Raw genomic sequence first — 11041 nt, forward strand, 5'->3', positions numbered from 1 at the left:
GATTGGGCCAGGAAATTAATTTTTTAACGCGCCTAGTTGTAAACTAGTAAGGTCAACTGACATTTTGGAGTTGACGGGTCGGGCCAGGTTTTACTCCAGTTTTAATGGGCTCAATATCATCATTATTTTATGTTTCCTCTTCTTTTACGGTGTGCTCTTTTATCTCTGTGCACGATCGAAATCCCAGTCATATAATAAAATTAAGTACCTATTTTTAGTGTCATTCTAAATTTGTCGCAACCTATTTTTTTGTTCTCTGTTTTTTGAACAAAAGATAGTATAGTGCTAGCGGAGTAGGCTAAGCTTCGCATTGGACTAGCTATAATAATACGGTTCAAATTCATCTTTGGTAAGAATCGAACCTAAGACCTCTTAAGGAATATCACTAGATCGTAGTACCAAGTGGCTCAACCGTTTTAAACATTCCAAACAAGTACCCAACCTTTTTAACTAGGGCATTGTCTACAAAATTAATAGATGGTCATGGAAGCATGGCCTCCACCAACTAATGCCACCACCACCCCCCATCATGCTATCACCTCCAAACCCAATGCACAAGTACCAATTCCACCCTCAAACTCAGGCCTCCAACATCGAGAAGAAGGTCATGGTGCTTTCCAAAATGGTATGGATTGCCATGATGCAGTCATCACCATCTTCACACCCACAAAGAAAAACTGAAAGCTTACGAGCCAAAAATCAGCAAGTGAGGAAATCACATGAGCAAAACAAGTTCCTTGAAACTCTATCTGAATTCTTAACCCTCTTATTTGTTAGGAGATTGCCCTCCTAATGTAATTTCAATTTAGGTCCATTTTTTATTCAATTCATTACCGTTTGATCATTGGGTTCTATATTATACCATCTATGTTTGAAATTTAGATTTTGAGGCAACTAGTATTAATGTTAATCATGATATACCTAGTTGGTGAGTTCGGAACATAAAGGTTGGGATGGGGTTTTGGTGGTCATAGGTTGAGCTTGGACGTGGCAAGAGCTTGATATTTCCCAATCTTCATTTTTGTTTTCTATTGTATTTGTAAATTTGTTTTTTTTTTTTTTTTTTTCATCTTCATATCTTTTCTGAAGTTTTTTTTTTTATTATTTTAGTGTCCATGTAAGTTAAAAAGTGGGATTCATTGTTGCCACATACACATTTAATGAAAAAATTAACTGGGGCTTAACGGATATGACATTTTCAATAGATTGAGTACTTATTTGGAATGTTTTAAAAAGTTGAGACCAATAAAGGGTTGAGGGTCCTAGGTATTTAATCTAAAAAGTAGAATTTCTATTTTTCAAAGGGGAAAATAAAAGGAATCTCAATATTGATGCAAATATGTTTTTAAATAACAAAAAGCTACTAAATACGTCTTTAGTCTAATAAGTGGTATTTATATCTAATATTGGAAGACCTCTCAAGTGTGGATACTAAGGAATCAGAATCAACACCTAACTTCTCAAGAGAAACTACATTATAATTTATCTTTTATAAACTACATCAGTTTTTCATTTCCTCCCTGCTAGCCTGGCCTTGTGGTCCTTAACCGGATTGAATCTTTCCAAAACTTGGCTGGAAGTCCTTGCTGAGGTATTTGAAATGTGTCGTAATGAACCCCCACCCCCCACCACGGGACCTTACCACTTCTCACCTGCAGCAGATTAAGGTCTGGTTTGGTACTAAGGTGATTCTGAAAACAGCTGGTATCAAAAAAAGTTGGGGAGCTATTTTTGTGTTTGGTAAACATTCAGCTTTAGTTTTTTTTCACAGTTTTGGGTGAAAAAAGCCAAAAACAAGAAGCTGCAAAACCCAGCTTTGAAAAACTGGCTTTTTTTTCACATCTGTTTTACATAAAAGTTTACTAAACACTATAATATTGCTTTTTTTTTTTTTCCAAAAGCACTTTTACAAAAAATTTTACCAAACACTTTGCTGCTTTATTTCACAGCTGCTTATTCTCACAGCACAGCAGAAGCAGCTTTTTTTTCAAAGCACAGCAATACCAAACCAGCCCTAAACCCTATCAATTTCAAGATTTGAGTTTTTTTTTTTTTTTTTTTTATTATTATTTTTTTTTTAAATGATAATGTTATTGAGTTAAATAACTTAAATTGTTAGTTGTTAAGATGAAAGGTAGGAGGATCAGTAGGGATTGAACCCGACTGATGAGAAAAATATACATACAATCGTACCTGAACTTGTTAACAAGATGGTGGATAAAAATAAGCACTTCTAGCTTGGCAACTTCATTTCCTGGACAGGTATGAAGGCCATTTCCAAATGGTATGAACGTGTTGGGTTTTACTCCAAGCTGTGATGCAATAAATCAAACCCAATTAATTAATTAGAAGCTAATTAGATTTTCAAATTTTACATGTTTAAACAATGAAGAACTGGAAGTATATTGATAAAGTAAACTGCAATTAGGGTTATGTGAACCCTTCCATATATTACCTCAAATCTTGATGGATCGAATTTATGCGGATCAACAAAAATTTCAGGATTATGATGAATGTTCCGAAACAAAGGCAGTACTTTCCATCCCTTTGGGATCAAGTATCCTGTTGGACATGACAAAGGCAACTCAGTTAAATTAACATTTTCATATATAGCTAGGGCTTATTTCTTAATTTTCATTGTTTTTTCCTGCAAGGTGAATTTGTTCACTTAAGTTTCCCTTCGGAACTAACATTTTCATAGCCAGGGTATGAAAAGAGCTGAGTTTGTTTGGCTTTTATTAGAGTGGGGTTCTTTGAAATATGGGTCACTAGCTAGTCAGTGTACACTACCAGTACTATACAAAGGGCAAAGTGAGTTGGATCTTTCCCTTTCCAGGCGATATCATTTATGTTTGTGCTATCAATCTCCAACAGTAAAGCTAGCCCTTCTATTGTCCTTTGTCACGGCTCCGAGAAGAACTTATTCGTAGTGGGGATACCACCCCTCTATATTGCTACATCTTTGACGTGATGAGAGATTTATATACAAAAGGGCGGTATTTATGTTGCTTGTAGTTCCTTTGGTAAAAGAATTAATCAGATGATCATTAAACCTACCTTTGTATTCAACATCTTCGACAGCTTCCCTAAAGGTGAATGAAATAATGCTTGCCATCCTCAAGCTCTCCTTCATAGCCTGCGACAGAAATTCCAGTTTAGTTTCTCATTGACTTCGATACATTTTTGAAGAAGAATTTATTTGAGAAAGTCTTATAGGAACTACGGTTGTATACTAATGTTTTATGTTTAATCAATAATGTAAAAATGTATCAAGTGAAAATCAGTGACAAATATGGATCCCACAGATGATCAACTGCGACCTATGATCATTTTATTATTGGTTTGTGTGGTACTACATCAGCTATAGCATAATAATGATGATTTTTTTTGGTGTGAGCATTAGATTGGCACAATGCTGTTGAAACAAAGGTGTAGATAAGCCCTTTGTAAGTATGTCTGCAGACTGATCTGCTGAGGACATATGCTGAACTTGAAGATCTCCATGAGTGACTCTCTCATGTACAAAATGATAGTCTATTTCAATATGTTTGGATGTAGCATGGAACACATGATTTGTAGATAGTGCAATAGTTGATATATTATCACAATATATCATGGGAGATGAATGTAAAGGTATGTGCATATCATAGAATAGTTGTCGAATTCAGTCAAGTTCAACAACAGTAATTGCTAGGGCGCGATACTTAGCTTCTATGGAAGATCGAGACACAGTGTGTTGTTTCTTATATTCCCACGAAATAGGGTTTGAACCAAGAAACACAACAAAATCTAAAGTTGATCTCCTATCATTTAGATCACATGCCCAATCTGCACCACTGTAAGATTGTAGATGCAATGGTCCTGGTTTGAAATGAATACCATAGGTAGATGTTCCTTTGAGATATCGAATGATTCTCTTTACGACAATGACATGAGAGACCATAGGATTATGCATAAACTGGCAAGCTTGATTAACTGCAAAAGCTATGTCAGGTTTCGTAAAAGTGAGATACTGAAGTGCACCAACAACACTCCTATATTATGCAGGGCTGTGATAAAGTTGTCCATCATCCTTGAGTAACCTGATAGGGTAGACATGGTGTGCTACACGGTTTAGAGTCTTATAAATCCACTTTATCAACCAACTCAGTGATATACTTGGTCTGTGATACAAGCAAGCCTTCTGATGTATAATGAATCTACAATCCCAGAAAGAAATTCAACTGTCCCAAGTCTTTCATTTCAAATTCTCGAGTAAAAGCTTATATAACTTGACTGATTAATTGTGAACTACTACCGGTGAGAATAACATCATCAACATACAAGAGCAATAACATAGTCCCCCTTTGAATACTGTTGCATAAACAAGGAAGGATCTGCTGGAGAAACTTGAAAACTGAGACTTGGTAAAAAACTGGTAAATCTCTCATTCCAGGCTTTGGGAGCCTGTTTTAACCCATATAATGACTTCTGGAGCTTGCACACATAGTTTGAAGAATGTGCTGCACTCTCAAATCCTGGAGGTTGTGCCATATAGACTTCCTCTTGAAGTATGCCATGTAAAAAGGCATTTTTTACATCTAGCTACCTAAGAGACCATTGGAATTGAGCAACCAAGGCAAAAATAAGTTGTAGGTTTGACAACATGACTGAATGTCTCCAGATAATCAACACCTTTTTCTTGGTTATACCCTTGTGCCACAAGTCTTGCCTTATACCTTGCCACATATCCATCTGCATTTTTCTTTATTTTGTAAATACATTTACATCCAACTAAGTTTTTATGAGGTGGTAAGGGAACTAAAGACCAAGTCTTTTGAGAGTAAAGAGGCCATTCTGAAACTTGAGATGCGGCTTTGAATGTTTTGGGTTCTGAAACAATAGTAGCAGTAAAAGCTCTTTTTTTGAACACCTCATTCTTAGATCGAGTTTGCATAGGATGTATATTCATTGGTATTGGTAGAACAACACTTAGTTGCTCTTGTTGAAAGTCAGGATCCATACGGATAGGGTGCTGTGTTGTGGAGCTAGTTGGAGGCAACTGATGTATTACAGGATCACAAGATATATGTGATGTATTAAGATTATTTGTGGGGAAAGAAACAAACTCTGGAGCACTAGATGCAACTATTTCCAAAGAATCTGAGGCTTTAGATGCAGACAATGAATCTGAGGCACTAAATGAATGCATAGTCAAGGAGTCTGTAGTTCGAGATGACAATGAATGAGATGAAGGTATAGATGCCTAATTGGTTAATGTAATGACTAGAGTGAAATATGAGGAATGGATTGGAGTATGTGAGACATTCAATGGAGATGATGCGGAAACCAATTTTGACTGTTGAAACATACTTGAAGTGGAATATGGAAAGCTAGTTTCATCAAATAATACATGCCTAGACACATGAATTTTACCAATTGCAATGTTGAGATAGATAAACCCGTTATATTGACCTGCATACCCCAGAAACACACAATATGCAGTTTTAGACTAAAGTTTAGAAGTGTTTTAAGGTTTTAAAAGTGGAAAACATGCACACCCAAAGACTCTGAGATGTTTAATTTCAAGAACTGTGCTGTATAGTTTTTGAAATGGTGACTGCATAAGTAAAGAAGCACATGACATTAATCAAATAAGAAGCAGTAGCACATGCATGAAACCAGAATTGATTTGACAATTTTGCAGTTTGAAGAAGTGTAATTGTTGTTTCTACAAGATGTCTATGTCTTCTTTCTGCCAAACCATTCTGTTCAGGTGTGTAAGGGCATGATTTTTGATGTAAAATACCATGATGTGATAGAAATTGTTGAAACTTAGTGCTTGTAAATTCACCACCCCCATTAGATTGGAAGACTTTAACTATAGCATAAAACTATATACACAGATAGGCATGAAAATGATTAAAAGTTGCAAACACTTCTGATTTATTTCTTAATGAAAAAATTCATGTGTATCGAGTACAATCATCTATGAAGGTTACATAATACCTAAATCCTTTATATGAAGGTAAAGGGGCAGGTCCCCACTGTGTATTTTTTCTAATGGTATTACAAATTTGTTTATAGGGAAAACAAATGGTAACTTCGTAAATTTCCCCTCTAAACATGGTGTACATATTGATGAACATGGATCTATTAATGCAAAAACTTGAGATTGATGTAGAATTGCAGAAGTGATTACATTTGATGTGTGTCCTAATCTTTTGTGCCATATGCTTGACTGAACTAGTTTTGCAAGAAAACATGAATGTGATGCAGGTAGGGTAAATGATTTCTTCTGTGACATGTTGAATGGTATAGGGTAATAAACAGCTCTACACAGCCCCTTGAGCAGGATCTTCCTTGTGGATTTGTCCTAAACCTAGAAACAAACATCATCACAAATGAATCTACACCTATTGTCTTTGCAGAGTTGATAAATGGATAACAGATGTTGTGAAAGTTTTGGAACATGTAATACATTCCTAAGTGTGAGAGAGTGTTGGGGAACTACTAATTTAGAAGTACCAATATTGGAAATACTCAAACCTGCACCACTTGCAGTGGTAATGGTGTATGTGCCCTAATATGGAGTAGATAGATCCAAATTTGCCAACTCAGATGTCATATGTGATGTAGCACCAGTGTTTGCAATCCAAAATTGTTCAGATAGTGGAGATGGTTGATGATTTGCATGCGTAGCAGAGAGATGAGCAGTTGGAGGTCTCCTTGATACGCAAAATTACCCATGTGATAACACTGAACTGTTGTGTGCCCATATTTCCAGCAGATTTGACATTAAGTAGGAGAACACGAGGTTGGAGTAGTATGTGTTTGAAAACAGTATGCAGCAACATGTCCCTTTTTATTGCATATTTGACACGTAGGAATGTCAAATGGATGATCTGGGCAGTGAGATTGGCATGGTTTGGGAGTACCAAGAATGCTAGGATTACCATTTGAAACTCTTAGACCAATATTGTATTGAAATCTCCCTCTGCCTTTGCCTCTGAAATTATTCCCTTTATAGCTTCTATAGTTATGATAACCACCATTGAAATTGTTATAAGACCCATTTCCATGACTGTGATTAACAGAACTTGAACCTCCATTTGGCTTGAATGACTGATCAGAAGAAAACCTTGGTTGATCTTGATCGAGAAAAAGAGTTTTCCCTTTATCGGACTGAATACCAGCAACCATGGCACTACCAAAAGACAATACAGAAGAACTGTCAAAAGATTGCTCAATGATAGCTTCTTATGCCAATAGTTGAGACTGGAAATCTTTGAGAGATATGTCATTCTCTATTCCTCTGATCACACATCGAAACGTGTTGAAATCTGCAAGTAAACCTTTCAACGCAAGGATGATAATATCATCATCATCAAGATTATTTGTATTGATTTACAATCCTCACTTGTATAGGTATTTTCAATCCCAATCTTACAGAGTAAGTAATCCTCCTTTTAACTAACTCCTCATGTCAACCAACTATCTCCTTATCCCAACTAACTATATCTCTAACAACTAAGATTCCAACTAATATACCAGCCTTTGTAATCTCTTGACAAGTGGCATTGTTTTAACCATTGATATCCTTCTCACTTGGATCACTATTTTCCACTTCATTCTTCTTACAGTGTTATCAATTCTTTTATATTATTTTACGTGTAACCTAAATTAAAAACTTGTTGTACAATAATATTACATATACATAACACATAGAACACAAAACATTATATGACGTTGTTACTGTCACACCCAAAACATTTACACACCCACGCGGTAAAAATGTTATATATACCTAATATTCTCTCGAAAAGTATATATGTACTTACAGTCTTACCCTGCTGGTAAGGGGCATATTTCTAGTCTGTGACCAACTCAGCAAATGGTTTCCTCCTCCATTTGATTCAAAGATTGTCTTCTGCTCCATCGATATATGGTAACTTCTGATTAACACATGAGGTTATGCAGGAGGCCATGCATGTTAATAAGAGTACGTAATCTATTTAGACAGACAAAAATGACGCACTTGTTAACATTCTCTAATGTTGAAAATGAATCTCACATTGATGGAAGGAGAGATCTTGCATAAGTTTATAAGTAAGTTGGGATACTCCTCATATTGCTAATTGGTTTATGGTGAAACCTAAACTTCCTTCTTCCTTCATCTAATATGTGGGTGTCACGTATAATGGTGAAATCCACCTCTATTAGAGACATTATTAGCAAATGTTATAATTTTGTGTGTTTAAATAGCATTATTGATGTTATAAATTCTGATCTCTATAGCTTCTCGAAGCTTTGAGTCATCGTGAACGTATTTGATCATCCAAGTTAGGAGACTGGCTGTGGTATCCTGACCAGCAAACATTACCCCAATGATGTTGTCGACGATTTGATTGCGTTAGGATTCTCCCTTCTCATCCTTGAAGTCCAATAAACTTCCCAATAGATCTTTATGCACCAAACTCTTTTCTTTCTCTCTTTTATTAACTCACCAAGAATTAAGCTTATTCTTCTCCTTGCCTTCGCAAATGAATTTAAATTCCCATTGCCCACAAATATATTGTACAAGAATATTGAACATTAAAATAAAAGAGAGTAACTTAGTTTGATTAGTACCTTCTCGAACAGACTACGATAAGTAAACAGATAATTGTTGATCGTCGCAAATTATTATGCTTACCAAAACCGATTTATTGTACAACAAGCCGGGGAGTTTTGTGGGGAAAGAATTGTAACCTTTGTCTAGAGTGTAGTAGTTTTCCTTGAGCATTTCTTTGTAGTGATTGTTTAAGTGACCAAAGATAAACAGGACAGCAACATCGAATGCGAACTGCATGCATGCCATGATTATGAAGATGGTCAGTAATTAAATACCTAGAGATATTGAAGAGGTTATTAGTTCAAGCATCATCAATACTTATAAGTTATAACCCATTAATTAGTAAGGCTAGCTTAAAATTTCATATACATAAGTTACCCAAAAAAATAACCGTTAGTACGTAAACTCAAACTTATGTTAATAAAAAAAAAAATCATTTAAAAACTTTTGTACAAGGGAAAAACCACATCTTTTATAAATAAAACTTTGGCAGTAGAGGAGATATTTTATTACACATGCATAAATGTAACTTATGCATCCATTATTGATTTATACTTATGTGAATATATGTCATTTTAAAGTTCTTTGTTACAGACCAAATACGCATACAATATCAACACAGAAATATACATATGTATGTACCATACTTCACTAATCCCGAAACTGTCAAACATCAGTCAACTTCATACCTTCAGAGACCCACTGAAGAAGTCGTGCTAAGGCACCCCTATCGAAGCACAAGAGTTTTTCTCCAACCAGGAGACCAATCACAACACGACATGTATCAACATCAGAAAAAAAAAAACTTCCCACTCCCACATCGACCGCGAGTGGAGGCTGGAGACTCTCCTCAACTATAAAAGAAGATCATCCTCCTACTGTTAATCCCTAATATCATTATTGTACTTAAACTCGTCATTGGAACCTAGTAATGGTGATTACGCTTGAATCTATGTATTGTGTAAACTCTTTACTATTAATGAGAGCTCCTCTACCCCGTGGATGTAGCTAGCCAAACTTAGGGGGAACCACATACATCTTGTGTTTTCTTCCCTATCTCTATATGTTTACATATTATCATCACTAAGTGACCGGAGCAACCCAGCGAAGATCACAAACTTGACATTTTATGTTGTTCCAAAGTCTCATCGAATTTGTGCATCAACAACATATATAATCCAAACAATTAAGTTTTGTTAGCTGATAAAAAGCATTATTAAAAAAAACTTGAACTAGCCAACATTTTTTTAACTCATAAAAGGTGTTAACGACATTGCCAGACCATGAGTCTAAGGTAGAAATGGTAACGGCTTCAATATCTGGGACCAAGTTTCTCATAACATCCAAGGACAATGATCCTTGGACTAATCTTCTAATCTGTCCATGGTAGTCATGTTGGTGGAAGAAAAGTGCTGAGGGACCAATTAATCTCTCTTTGCTTTGAGGGTATGTAGGTTTAAACAAGTGTGCCTGAGTCACCAGCACAAACCGCACAACCTCTGGGCTAGACAGCATCACACAAGGACTGCCAAGTATGTGAGTCTTGAAAACTTCTCCATACCTAACATTAATTAAGATATTAAATTAAAATAATCCAGTCTTGGTAATCATGCATGCAGTGGATTTAATTACTTAATTACCTGTTGTGCCTAGTGGAAAAAAGGACATTAGGGTTTTGAGAGTATAGTTGCATGGTTTCACCTACATAGGGCCCATTGAACCTGGAGGTAGAGTTGCTGTAGGTTTCCATGCTCTCATTTGTTTTGCAAGTAATAAGATGAATGAAAAAAGAGCAATAAGAAGAAAATAGTAGAGAGGTAAAACGATATACATATCGCTCTCTTTGATCGAAATAGCTTAGGAAATTAAATTCAGTAAGTTATTAAGGACATTGTGGCCTGTGAACATAGTTTTGCTTGTTTATACAGGAGTTGCAGGCAGGTAGTGACAATATGTGATTAATTCGACTATTCTCTGCCACCCGATTTCAGTGGACAGTGGCTAGCTTGCCAGGCCAATGACTGATTGCCCTAGCTAGCTAGTTGCACAACTTTTCGTCGTCCAATCCAACCCGCTATTTAACCTTTTCACAAGGGTTGCCGATGGTACGAGATTTACCATCAGGCACAGACCTAGCCACAAAAATTCTAGTGAGATGAGCCATAAAAGTAGAAGAAAAAAAAATTGAAGAAGCCACATAATACTGAAGAGAACAACGTACTTAGACTCTTGAAATTTTGAGAAACAAAATACTATTTCTTCCTTATAACAAAATGTTAAATATTTAGGGTAAGAAATTTTACATCTTTTTTGCTAGAGTTATGTCCATGTCATGTACTTATTTTGTCAGATCGCAAGCCTTGGTTACATGTACAACACGCGTGAAATTTTAATGTACGGAGTGCGCATTTGTTATCTATTTCACATGGGGTTCAGTATGTCATATTG

The 11041-nt window shown here is 35.9% G+C and overlaps 1 pseudogene; it reads right to left on the minus strand.

The window, feature by feature from the left end:
• Nucleotides 1-1523: 1523 nt before the first annotated feature.
• Nucleotides 1524-10426, minus strand: LOC137718028 (abscisic acid 8'-hydroxylase 4-like; annotated as a pseudogene).
• Between the last annotated feature and the right edge of the window lie 615 nt (nucleotides 10427-11041).

The sequence above is a fragment of the Pyrus communis genome, chromosome 1 (genome assembly GCF_963583255.1).
Source record: "Pyrus communis chromosome 1, drPyrComm1.1, whole genome shotgun sequence".
Lineage (NCBI taxonomy): Eukaryota > Viridiplantae > Streptophyta > Magnoliopsida > Rosales > Rosaceae > Pyrus > Pyrus communis.